A 14,134-nucleotide genomic window follows, 5' to 3' on the forward strand; every position below is an offset into this window, starting at 1 on the left:
TCTTGAGAGAGAAAATTCTTCTTCACCCTCTGGTGAGTCCCAAGACATCTACCAGCAGCATCAAGGACAGTGGTCTTAAAGGCACTCCACCACTCTTGAGGATTCCCCAAAGCATCCAGACCCCCCAAGTCTTTACTCGGCCTGTTCGCAAACTCATCAACTACCCTCTCATCCTTGAGCTTGCCAACATCCAGCCTCGGCTGGGATGGACCATTCTCCTGGATTTCAGCTGCAACTTCAAAGTTTCTACAACAAGCCTGTGGTCAGTATTGAGGAAATGAGCACTCCGGTAGATCCTGCAGTTCTGGACCATCCACTCCAGCGACCATCAATGAACACATGGTCAGTCTCCTTTGCCACACCACCAGGGTTGGAATACCAAGCCCAGCGATGAGCCTGTGGGCGTTGAAACCATGAACCAGCCACCCTAAGTCCAAGACTTCTTGCAAAGTTAAGGTGCTATTCTTAGTGCTATTCTTGTTCACAGTTCTAGACCTATGGGGACCAGCACATGTCTCATAACCATCCCAAGCAGTTCCAGTCGATGCAATGAAATCCCCCAAGACTAAAAGAGTATCTCGCCTGGGGAACTGATCAACTACATACTCAAGCGTGGCATAGAATGTGTTCTTCACGGTGAGATCACTCGCCTCAGTCGGAGCATTTACAGAGACCAGATAAATGACACCCAAGGAGTGATGAATCCTTTGTCTCATAAATATGCTAGTTCACCGGTGTTTCCTCAATTTCCGTTGGAATCAACTTATTGGACACAGCTCCAGCAACTCCTTGGGTATGGTAAACATCTGAGTGACCAGACCAGTAGTAGGTGTAACCACCAACCATGATCTCGCCTCAATCCAGTGTCCGAACTTCAGAGAGTGCTGCAATCAGGACATTCAAATGCTTGAGCTCAGATGACAACAGAGACAGATGATCCATCCTCTCTTCGGGATAGGACATTCCAGACACCCACTTGAAGAGACCACCTCAGGTTAACCCAAGGAGATCACCATCCATCGAAATGGATGGCCCTCAGCACCACCCTGACACACACTATCGCAATCTGAACCGGGAAGGTTACCCTCTGGTTTTCCTCCTATCATCAAAGAGTGGGGGTCCCGAAGGCTTTTCCCCAATCCCGTCATCCGGTGTGCTGTCCTGCGGAGGGCAGCTGCACAGGAGGTGCGACCACGGAGTGGGTTTTCAATCTTCTTTGCGTTTTTCTTGTGTTTTGCAGAGTGAAGGGTTTTATGGTGGATGGAGTGCAAATCCTGCCACCAACCTCCTAAAAAAAAAAGTAACCCAACTGCAGGAGGACATCCATAGACACCGTTGGGCACTAGATATTGATGGCTGTTGGCTGTTCGTATTGATTCATCATGGCAAAATCTCCACCCGATTAGGTATCTATTCCTCACGGCATTATCTCAACCTGATTAGATCACGAATGTGATTGGCTGAATTATGGTGCTATGGCAACCATCTCAATAAGTAGGCTTTTGTACATGATATTTCAAAAAACGTTCAATATTTAGCTTTCGTATTTCATGGATCTATTCCTCATACCACCCAAAAGGTGTGGTCTTCGAGTATCAACTCATTGTTTTATATTCCCTTTTTTCCACATTTCACCAATTTATCCACTTTGCCACTCTGCCAATATTTTGTCTTTCACTTATTATTAGCTTTAACAATCAACCTGCCAATAGTATTATTCCATTTACCAGCAAGTAATACAATTGCAATATAAGAGACCACATGGACCGGTTATAGGGAAGTTCAGCAGTCGCCTTTGTACAGAGTGGACCACAACCATTTGTCAAGTTATGAAAGTTTTTCAAACTTGTCACATTCTCGTAGCCCACAATATAACTATAATGGACTGCAGATATAGCAATAAACGATCTATTTGTATAACTTATAAAACTTGATGCCCGTTATTTTCTATTTCCATGCATTTTCAGTCAATTCCATTTTGTGATAAAGTTATAAATTCCTTGTCTTTAAAAAGATGCAATTTTGTATTGTATCAGGTAGCAATGAGTTTAATTGGACTTAATTGTGTAAAACTGTAAAAAAAAATTATATTTTTACACAATGATAATCATCTTCATGCAGGACTAATCTACAATTTGGCTGATTGCATTTTTAGTAATTAAGCATTATTGAATAACCGATCAACCTCACATTACATTTATGTTTAAGATTATTATTTCAAGCCTTTATTGACAATTGGGCAATAATTACGAGAGAGATGAAATTCAAAAGACTTCAGATGGAAATTATTTAACAGAACAGCAGTGGTTGACACCATATACTGTGTAAAAAAAATCAAACACATAATTAAAGCATTCGGAATTACAGAATGCTTTTTGCAAGTTACAGAAAAAAATATATATAAATGAATGGGGATGCAAAAAAGATGTTTGAGGAATTGTTTTAAACAAATTAGTGTCAGCTATGTTATTTCTGCAGTATATATTTCTTAATTTGCCAGTAATAGCCACAGTTGGCTTCAGCTTTCCATCAAAAGAAATCGCAAAAGATGCATCATTGAAACAAACTCTTTTAATCGTGGGAATGTTTCCTATTCGGCAGTCAATTGTTGCAAATGGATCATGGCTAAGGAAAGCTCCTGCAGATCGATTCTGTTCTCGGTAAGTTATCAGTTTCTCCCTGACTTTTGCATTGCTTACACATATTGATTCATCAAAATAACGTCATTTGATACATAAAGCATTTATGAACCAATTTTATTTTGTACGTAGGTTGTACCTTTTGGCATTGCAATGGGCTGTGGTTATGGAATTTGCAATAAAAGAGATAAACGAAAATGATGAACTTCTTCCAAATGTCACTTTGGAATATATAATTTATGACTCTTGTTTACAAATACCTATGGCCCTCAAAAACAGTCTAAAGTTTTTGCGAAATAGCATTGACTTTGGTGACAGGTCAGGTAACTTGATCATTCCTCATGTTCTTATTGGACCATATGCTTCCGAGATTGCAAACTTTTTGAGTCCATTTCTTACAATTTTTAACCTTCCGCAGGTAAACAGTTGTGTTTGTTTATGTGCACATGACACTATTCAAATTAAAGCTTAGTGGCAGTGGATTTGCTTTAAAACTGATTAGTATGGATTTGATTCAGGGTTTGTCATAATGATGCATCAATGAGTTTGTTGTTTAGAGGGGAGTGGAAGCAGGCAGTTTGTTCAGTTATCACTCATCATTGGACATTAAAGGACTCAAAGTGGCTTTCAAAAAGAATATGCTCTGAAGTGCTGTGTACCTTAGCCATATTCAAAATTACTGCCCTGATACTGTATGTGGGACCATGAGATTAGTAGTATAGCTGCACCACCGGGAATGATCCAAAGAAAAAGCCTGCTGCTGTATATGAATCATTGAATGAAATATTTTTGAACCTCCAAGTTTGGTAAAAAAAAATATATTCTGACAGTTGATGTGATGTATTTTTAGCACAGATTAGTTATGGTGCTTCTTCAAAACACCTGAGTGATAAGAAACAGTTTCCCTACTTCCTTCGAACCTATCCAAGTGACCTTCACTGGGTATATGCAACTGTACGCTTAGTGATCCATCTTGGGTGGAAGTATGTAGGGTGCTTGGCAGTTGATGATGAATATGGAAGGAATGGTAGGGCTCAGTTTGTTATTGAGTCTGAGCAGAATGGAGTTTGCATTGCTTTTCAAGAAGTTTGGAAACAAAATATCCATCCAGGAGATCTGCAACAACTTGGTAAGACCAACATGGAATATGACATAAAAAAAACAAAATTTGTCTGCTTCTGTTATGGATCAGTAAAATAAGCCATACATTGTGGATTTAAGGTTTGTATAGGTTATTCAGGTTAGAGTCAGGTCAGGTTAGATCTGTGACCTGCTACAGGTACCATGTAAACCTGTACTAACCTGTTCCATGGTCGGGTTGTCGGCGACTAAACAAGTTGATTGTTTTTTTAGGTCAAAGGTCAAGCTTACATGAGATTGTAAATTTTCATCTGATTGACTTGAAATTTGCACAGGTTTTGCATTTTGGGTCAATGAAGCCAATTGCTTTTGAGGTCATAAGGTCAAGTAGCTTAAAATCGTTAATTTTTTTTGGTAATTTATTTTTTGCTGTTTTCATTAATTGGTGAAGAAGATTTTCTCATTTGGAATATTCGTGGTCTATAATTATTGCACTGAGCCAGGGCTTTGTTGATCTATAAGGTTAAAATGTTGCACCTTCAAAAGATGGGGATTTTAAACAAACTGAACAGATTCATTGTTTCCCTGTTTTAATGACACATTTTAATTCAATTTTTTTCAGGTAACTTGTTAAACAAAACCAAATCACACGTTATTTTTGTTCTTATCCATTTAAACGAATTTGCAGCACTTGGTGAATTGCTTTCGTTAAAAAATATTACGGAAAAGACATGGCTGGGATGGATCACTTCACCTGTTATGAAAAATGCACGTTATGCTCAAATCTATGACGGAGCAGTTGGATTTGATCAGCATCAAGGAAAACTTGAAGGATTACAAAAATTTATCCTCAGCCTCCGACCCCAATCAGATAAAAGACAAGAACTAAAAAATGAAATTCCTTGCAAAGATGGGGATGAAACAGAGGTGTGAAAGAAATAACATTGATCTAAACAACATTACTTAAAATATATGGACAAACTTCTAAAATTTAAGAACATAAATACTGTATTGTACAAATATGTATTGTACGTGAACATTTGTGATTAACAGAATATGAACATAAAGTACTTAACAAATTTGATGTAATATTTGACCCAATCCGTTTTCAATACATTCCTTTCTCATGCAATCTCTTCCTCTACCTCCCAATTATACACAATAACTGCTGCCTTTTCCTACCCCTCCCTCCATCCACTCCCTCCCAAACTCTTTCAAGTTCATCTATTTGTCAATTGCGTATTCGTAAATATAAATTATTTGTTTAAAATACACACATACATATGCGTACGCATGCGCACACACACACACACACACACACACACACACACACACACACACACACACACACACACACACACACACTAAAAACCCTCCCTGGGAATATTACTACAAACGAACTACAGTTGGAAGCTGTCCAGTACTCAGTGACGATCCTGAAAAGAGCCCTTGGAACAAAACTTTGAGAACAAAACAACTTCCAAAAATGGTCCATGAATCAGGATTCTCTTACTTAAATGGAGGTGAATACTTTGAGTACTGGGAGGACTCCTTATCTCAGGGGATATGAAATCAAACGGCCTTCCTGATCCCAAATCATGAGCTTATTTTTCTTATTTGCCATTAAAGTTATTATCGTTTTTATCGATAGAATCGTGAGAAGATAATCCAGGTATTTGCATGGATGTCTTTGGTTAGCACACATTTCATTTTTCACAGATATCCCTATATATGGGGTGAGGCCGGCTGGGATTGAGCTGCTGCTTTTATCTGTCCACAATGCTCCTCCACCGCCCTCTATCACAAGCCATCTTTCTCCACATTTGTGACACCTTTCTTCACACAATCTTCCCATCGCAACCGCAGTTTACGATATTCTCGCCTGCCTCTTTCAGCATAACGGCTCTCTTCAGAAGTCTACATTTCTCCATCCGCACTAAGTGTCCAGCCCACTTCAGCTTGACTTTTACCAATATTCCCTTCAAGCTCATCTGCACACCAATCTCCTTCCTCAGTTTATTCATCCTCCTTATAATCTCCCTTGCCTGCAAATAGATGCTTCGCTGTTGCCTGCATATAACCAGCGTGTGTTGTCATCTATCTATAATTCCAGCTGTGTGTGTGTGTGTGTGTGTGTGTGTGTGTGTGTGTGTGTGTGTGTGTGTGTGTGTGTGTGTGTGTGTGTGTGTGTGTGTGTGTGTGTGTGTGTGTGTGTGTGTGTGTGTGTGTGTGTGTGTGTGTGTGTGTGTGTGTGTGTGTACACAATGGTAAGTTGGGTGACCGTGCTGAGTGGTGGACATGTTATATGCAAAGGTAAGATGAACATGATTTAATGTATTATTACCTCCACTACCAAAGGTGAAGGAGGTTATGTTTTCACCCCTTTCTGTCTGTTTGTCTGTCTGTTGTCTGTTTGTTTGAGTGCAGCATATCTCATAAAGTTGTGGACAGATTCGGATGAAACTTGGTGGACACGCTGGATGTTTGACAAGGAAATATTGATTCGATTTTGGTGAGGATCCGGATCCGGATCTGATAATTTTTTTCGGTGATTCCTCACCATTGAGAGATAGGCCTAAACTGATATATAGCACGTTATCTCAAAATGTTGCAGACGGATTCAAATGAAACATGGTCGACAGGTTGGCTGTGTGACAAGGAAGAATTTGTTCGATTTTGGTGAAGATCCGAATCCGAATCCGATTCCGACTACTATAATTTTTAAAAGTGATTCTTCACTTTTATTTTCAAAGATGGGGATTTGCGCATTGCGTTCATCCAAGCCCATCCCTCGGAGCACTGCAGTTAGAGCAGAGAGTGGTAGGCTTTTGACAGAGGAGTCTGAAGTGAAGGCCCGCTGGGCCGGTTACTTTGAGCGGTTGTACCGGGCAGATTCAAAGCAGAACTTTTTTGAGTGATTCTTCACCATTGAGAGATAGTGCGAAAGTGATACATAGCATGATATCTCAAAAAGTTGTGGACGGATTCAGATGAAACTTGGTGAAAGTTTGGGTGTGTGGCAAGGACGAATTGGTTCGATTTTGGTGAAGATCCGAATCCGGATCTGGATACGATAATTATTTAGTTTTTATCATGATTCTTCACCATTGAGAGAGAGGGCCAAAAACGATATAGTACTGTATAGCATGATATTTCAAAAATGTTTTGGGCCCGGCATGTTCTCATTGATCAGGCATTACATTGCGGAGGTATGAGCTCTACCGAGTGCCCTTCCAGTCTTATAATGGAATGTGTGATGAGAGTTGTAACTATTTGATAAGAGAGGAAATCCTCCAGCAAGTAAAGTCTGATTTGTGATGTTGCTTTGATGTGTTGACTGACTGCCTGGACACAACTGAGGTTGTGAATCTACTGATGTAGCATGTACGTAATCAAATGATGTGGGATCCGTGACCGAGGAATTGTGGATCCATCATTTGGAGAGGTTCTGGGTTGAAAGGATCGAAGCCTCGAGGAAGAATGGTGCCCAGCTGATGATCCGGGTAGTCAATAAATCGGTCAATTCCTTACAGGTTAAGGTTCTTACTTTAGGTACAGGAACTATATCTCGAAATTTACGAATAAAATATAGTTGAATATGGGATGTTGTGAAATGCACATCATTTGCAGCAATCCTTTGAGTTATAATATTAGTTTGGCAACAGCTGGCACTGTAAAATAAATAAATAGAATTGTGAGTAACACATGTGGAAAAAAGATGACATGTGTGTTTGTTTGTGTGGACCAAGTCATTGGTTATTTTCCTGAACTCCCTTCCGGTTCTGGGTTTGGAGCATTGGCAGGTCTCCTTGGGGGCTCCCTGCTGACGATCTCAAAGTTAAGTTTCCGGTCGTTATCTGTCCCGTTTTAACTGTTTATTGTCTCACCAACATGTTACTGTGTGTTCCTAGTTACCTTCGCATTCTGCGAAAGGTTATGTTTTGGTCGCTGTGTATTTATTTATTTGTGAATATGTGTGTTTGTTTGTTATTCGCATAACTCAGAAAGTATTAAACCGAATTGCATGAAATTTGGTGGGATGATTCGTGAGTATCCAAGGACAATTTGATTAGATATTGGGAGCGATTGGGTCAAAGGTCAAGGTCAAGGTCATGAAAAGGTCAAAAACACTCTTTTGAGCATAACTTCCTTCATAATACAGCTATCGACATGCAACCACCGCCATATTGTTCCATGACGAGATACCTTTCGCATATGTAGTGTCGGATTTGATGTAACGTCATCGGAAGTGCGTCTAAATGACGTCACAAGATGACGTAAATTTTCAATTTTCGATCTCATCAGTTTTGATCACACCGTTGAATAGGATTTACCTTAAGGACGTCACACACCAAATTTGACTTTGATCCGACTGACCGTTATGACGTCATTGACGTTTGAACATGACGTTTTTCAATTGTGGCTAAAATGTCCTGATATTTTACATTCAAATATCCATATAATTTAGAAAGCAAAGTCTCCCAAATCCAGGCATTAGGATCAGTACCAAAATATCTGTTTATTGATGTACAGGTTTTGCCAATTAACTCTGTAGTCAAGGTCAAGGTCACACTCAAGGTCAAAATATACTTGTAGGGATAGCTTCAGATCTAATAGAGCCATTGACATGAAACCAACGTTAAAACGTTCAGTGAACTATGCGCTTTCAGAATGGTAGTCCCCGATTGGACGTGATGTCCCCGGAAGTGCGTCAAAATGATGTCAAAAGATGACGTCATTTTTCAACTTTTTAATTTTTCAGTGTTTATCATTCCATTGTGTTGGACTGCCTTCAAGGAGGTTACACACCAAATTTGACGTCAATCGGACTGACGGTTGTGACGTCATGGACGTTTTAAAATGACGTTTTTCAAATGTGCCCGGAAAAAAGTTGCGGCGGCGAAGGTATGCGCTCTACCGAGTGCCCGTTCTAGTTCAGTTTTGTTTCAAAAATCGTGCTATTTTGTGAGATTTCGTCGAACTTGTCTGACTGGGTGCTTGAGGCCTATCCTTGAGGCTTGAGGCCTACACTTTGTTCCCCTCGGTGTACGATCGTGTTTATTTGTTTTTTCTCCCCATTATCTTCAATTCCTATCTTTCCCACTTTCTTAACATCCCCCATCCCAACTAATCACTCTATTTCTTATCTTAATTTTTTTTTTTAAACGCTACCTTTCTCCGATTCTTCTTCTGCTTCTTCATCTCCTCTTCTTCCTCCTCTTCTTCCTCCTCTTCTTCTTCCAACAACACTTCCATGACCTAATCTGTTGAAAACTCTCTCAAACATTAATAATAACAACAAAAACGATCTGTTATAATGCTTTATCTTCCTCTTTCACACGTGTGGTACTCTTTACTGTATCAGAATGCACTACTCTAATGCTACTTAAACAGACTGCTCTCAATTCGACCTTTCCTTAATACCTTGCCTAAAAAGTCCAACTGTTACAGCGTTTCTTCTCTCCATTCTCTGAATTCGCCTTTATTGCATCCCTCAAGAAATGTGTTTAATCGCATAACTGACATAAAACTTTTAAAAACCCCAGTTTGCTATGAATGTTCGCTTTCCATCAACCATTCTTTTTTTCCAACTTCAGTGCCCACTCACCCTTCTCACCCCTCACTTTCAAAGCAACCATCCCACTCTTCTCCCTCCAAGCCTCCCTCTCACCTCTCTCAAAAACTCCCCCCTCACCTTTCTCCCACCATTCACCCCCTCACTCATCCTTCCCAAAGTTGCCCCCCCTCCCATCCACAAAGCTGCCTCCTTCCACTGCCCTCTCACCTCCCTCTCTTCACTGTGCCTCCTCAAAACCTCAACTGCCTTCTTTCCCCTCTCTTGTCCCCCCTCTCCCCCAGCACCACAGAGCCTTTTCTCCTCCTCATTCAGCCCCTCCCCTTGCTATTCTGCAATCCCCCACACTCTTTAAACAACACTCCTTACCCCCCCCTCCTCCCTTGTCCTACCCTTCCCCTCCCCACCCCCTGCACCCAAAGCCTCCTCCCCTACCTCTTCATTAAAAGTATGGACCTCAAATATCCAGGGCCTTCGCTCAAACCTTTCAGATCTTTCCATACAGATTGCCACTGACAAACCAGACATAATCAGCCGAACAGAAACTTTCCTCTCCAAGACGTGGCTGACTCCCAAGTATCTCTCCCTTGTTACTCCCTCCTCCAGTATGAAAGACCTGAGCCTCGTCCTGGTGGAGGAGTTGCTCTTTTCATCAAAGACTCTATTCCTCAATCTCCATGCACTGCCCTCACTCCCCCACACCCCCAGGAATACCTCTGGCTACGGCTTCCCCTCAACTCCCACCTCATGTTTATATGTGTACTGTACCGTCCACCTAACAGTGGTGACTCCATCTACACCTCACTATCTGAAAACATGGACCAACTTCTATCTTCTCATCCAAACTCTCTCATCCCCATATGTGGCGACTTCAATTGTCATCATGCCAGTTGACTAGGTGTGGGTACATCTCTTACCTGTCATGGCACCTCAGCAAAAGCTTTCTGTGACTCATTGGGACTGACTCAATCAGTCAACTTCCCCACCCGGATCTCAACCAATGGTACTCCATCTCTTCTGGATCTGATTTTGACAAATTTCCCTTACAATATCTGCTGCTCTTCCTCCTCTCCGGTTCTTTTGACCACGTCCTTGTCAAAGTGGACATCTCTCAGGCTATTATCAGATAACCACCTCACCGCCGTCGAGTCTGGCATTTCACTAAAGCCGACGGGCAGGGTCTCCAAGCAGCCCTCAAACTTATAGACTGGTCTCCTATCTCTACTTTCTCCAACATCAACTCAACCTGGGAATTCTTTCAAAGAAACTTGCTCTCCCTCATGCACAGATGTATCCCCTCTCGTCTTCAGTTGTCCTACCCTTCCTCCCGCCCTTGGTTCACTGAAGCTTGTGGTGAGGCAGTTGTCCTGAAACAACTTGCCTTTAACGCATGGAAAGCAAACCCAACTGAGGGTAATCTCAGTTCCGTCCATAAAGCTCAGAACAAGTGTGTATCTTCCCTCAGGAGAGCCAGAAAACAACATCTTTCTCATCTCAAGTCTGAACTCTCAAACCTCTCTCCCTCCTCAAAATCCTGGTGGCGTCTAATCAAATCTGTTTCTCGCGTTTGTTCCCCTTCCATCCCTTCCCTTACCTCAAATGGCAGCACTGCTGATACCTCACGTGAAAAAGCTGAATGCCTAAACTCAGTGTTTGCAGCTAAATCTTGTGTCCAAAACCCATCACTTTCTCTACCCACCTTACACAGTTGCACCAAACTGTCCCTGGACTCTGTGTCCTTTTCTCCTGACAAGGTGGAGAGCTTGCTGTCAAACCTCGACTCAGATTCTGCAACCGGTCCAGACGGCATCAGCCCACGTGTCCTCAAAGCCTGCTCTTCTGCTCTTGCTCACCCTCTCTCTGTTCTATTCACCCTCTCATTTGCTCAAGGCCATCTGACATCTGCTTGGAAATCAGCAAACATCACTGCCCTGCACAAAAAAGGTGCAAAAACAGATCCCTGCAACTTCAGACCAATCAGCCTTCTCCCAATCATCAGCAAGGTTATGGAATCCATCATCGCTTCAGACATCAAATCCTTCCTCTTCTCCAATGGCTTGATTTCTGTTCATCAATTTTGTTTCAGACCAAGTCACTCTACCCTGGATATGCTGCTTCTTCTCTCCCAACAATGGATGGAGGTACTCAATGCCAGACATTAAATCACAGCCGTATCCCTGGATATATCACGTGCTTTTTACACAGTCTGGCACCCTGCCCTACTTACCAAACACTCTTCCCATGGTATCCAACGCTATCTCCACTCATGGCTCGCAGATTTCCTCTCCTGTCGCAGTCAACGTGTGGCCCTAAATGGAGTTCTTTCATCCCCCCTTCCTGTCGAGACTGGAGTTTCTCAAGGTAGCGTTCTGGGCCCTGTTCTTTTTCTGGTTTTCATCAATGATCTCTCCGACTCTCTGGAAAATCCTCTGTATCTCTTTGCGACGACTCCACCCTCTGCCGTACCATCGGTCATCCCTCAGACCGGCAAGCAGCAGCTTCTTCGCTCACTGCTGATCTGGATAAAATCACAAACTGGTCCAATACGTGGAACATGTCTTTCAATCCGGACAAATCTCACACTCTCACTATGTCTCTTCGAAAGGACTGTTTCGAAACCCCCCACCCCCATCCAATTTCTCAACAATCCCCTGGAAGAAGTCCTTTCTTTCAAGCTTCTGGGTTTCACTAACTGCCATGACCTTTCCTGAGAAAGCCACATTTCAAACCTCGCCTCCAAAGCCAGTCGCCGACTGGGAATCCTCCGTCATGCAAGGTCCTTCCTCGGCCCACCTGAGCTACTGACCACTTACAAAGCTTTTGTCCACAGCCTGATGGAGTACTGCTCTCCCCTCTGGGCTGGTGCTGCTGCCTCCCACCTTTCTTGGCTTCACGCCGTAGAAACCAAGGCATTTCGGATCATTGGCATCTCCCGCAATGAGGCTGAGTCTTTGGGCCTCTCACTCAATCACCGCAGGTTGGTCGGTGGTCTTTCTGTCTTCTACCGTCTCCTCTCCAGCCTCGCTCCACCTGCTCTCTCTGCGATTTGTCCCCACCACATTTTCGCAGGGCGCTCAAGGTCCGCCAACAACCCCCTTCTGGTAAAACTACCAAAATCACGAATCACTGCTCACCTTCACTCTTTCATTCCTCTTTTTTCCCCACCTTTGGAATAAACTCCCTCACTCTATTCATTCCCATTCTTCCCTCCAGGCCTTCAAAACAGCTGTTCACCACCACCTCTTGTCATCCCCCATCCAAATCCTCGATCTTTTCTATCCCCGATAATCCACCCAAGCCCACCTCCTTCAAATTCCTTGCTTTCCTTCCTGAAAGTCCCTGTAATGTCCATCTTCTCTTCCCCATGTTCCCCGCCCCATCCCTCTCCCTTTCACAGATCTCCAAATGTCTCTGTTCCCCACTATTTTGTCCTTCCCACTCCCTCCCCTCCTGTCTCATGCCCCCCTTGATGTGCGTTGTGTGTTTGCTCTCATATGAGCCTCGACAAGGTATACAAAAAAAAACTACAAATGGTCAGACCTCTCCACCAAGCTGTTGTGCTCCTCCTTAGTGGCATTCTCGTATCCATGTGGACCTACAAGACAGTATTCTCTTTGTTATGAAATGTCTGCAGGCTCTCATTATTCTCTTCCTTAAGGGTGGCCGTGTCCCCCTGAACCTCGGTCAGCAGAACAGCCATTTCCTCCTTGAACACTTTGAGCCAGCATGCCACCTCCTCATTCGTCTTCATGCCGTTCTGCTGCGATTTCGATCTGGGTTGTGGTGATATTATCTCCCAGCTCTACCCTTCGTCGAGACTGGCTCACATGGGTTAAGCCAGCTTGGAACTCAGACTGGCCCATTTCAATTTTGGTGGTCTGGTCATTTTTAAGTTCCTCCTTACTCACTGCTGGCTGGTCCAGGCCAGCCTCCATTATTTCTGTCATCCCAGCCCTTATCATGGCCTGGCCTACCTCCATATTGTTCATATCCCTCTAGTTCCTTCCAGGCCAAGTCAATTTTCAGTGAGAGCTACCCCAGGCCCATTTTAAGTTTTGTCTTTTGATCGACCAGGCTCGCTCTTTGCTCAGCCTGGCCAGCCTCCATCCACACCCACATCATGAGGAAAACAGCCCTTATATCTACGTACTGTTCTCCCCTGAGGCACTGATAACTCAGCCTCCTCTTCCATTATACCCCCGAGTGAGGTTGCATTCTCATCTGCCATCATTATTAATAACAATTCAAAATACTATCATTTGAAAATAAAAATTGCATATTGAATTTGTAGATGGCCAAAGAAAAAATGGACTTGTCTATTTCTCAATGTTCCAAGATATTCTGTACCAGCACCATACAAGGAGGCTTAATATTAAACAATGAACTGAATTCGGAATTTTATTGTATTTAAAACTAGAAGAGCACTCTTCCAACTCACGACGTCACCAAATATGCCTCCACCTCCATTATTTCATCATTATGCCAAATGTGTTTGATTTAAATCCCTGAACCCAGATTCAAAATATTATATAATCCTGGCTGTCAGATCATGTGTCCGATCGAGTTGAAATTTAAAACAAATATTCCCCACGACTACTAGATCATAATTGTGACGTTTCACATCGATTGATGAAGTGGTTCAAGAGAAAGAATTTTCAAAATTATTTCGTTGAATCCAACATGGCTGCCAGACCTTGTGACCTATTAATTATATTCGTGAAAACTCTGGTGTCCCCAAGGCTTGGGGAACATGTGGGTGAAGTTTCCCCTCGATCTAGCAAGCCGTTTTGAAGAGGATTTTTAAGGTTTATTTTTCAAAAAAAAAACATAGCTGCCAAAC

The 14,134-nt window shown here is 42.5% G+C and overlaps 1 protein-coding gene and 1 long non-coding RNA gene across 6 annotated transcripts in view; one reads left to right on the plus strand and one right to left on the minus strand.

The window, feature by feature from the left end:
* Nucleotides 1-14,134, plus strand: part of LOC147025038 (extracellular calcium-sensing receptor-like) — a 208,286-nt gene that overhangs the window by 34,215 nt on the left and 159,937 nt on the right. The window contains exon 4 of one of the 5 annotated variants that reach the window (XR_015059323.1): nucleotides 2,602-2,660. The exons of the other annotated variants lie outside the window; for them this stretch is intronic. The gene's annotated coding sequence lies outside the window, so the exon portion shown is untranslated. The remainder of the gene's footprint in view (nucleotides 1-2,601; nucleotides 2,661-14,134) is intronic. 5 annotated transcript variants of the gene reach the window in all.
* Nucleotides 1-14,134, minus strand: part of LOC147025039 (uncharacterized) — a 51,190-nt gene that overhangs the window by 28,991 nt on the left and 8,065 nt on the right. The gene's annotated exons all lie outside the window — the stretch shown is intronic.

This window comes from Eptatretus burgeri, chromosome 6 (assembly GCF_056783735.1).
Source record: "Eptatretus burgeri isolate ZD-2024b chromosome 6, Ebu_testis_v1, whole genome shotgun sequence".
NCBI lineage: Eukaryota > Metazoa > Chordata > Myxini > Myxiniformes > Myxinidae > Eptatretus > Eptatretus burgeri.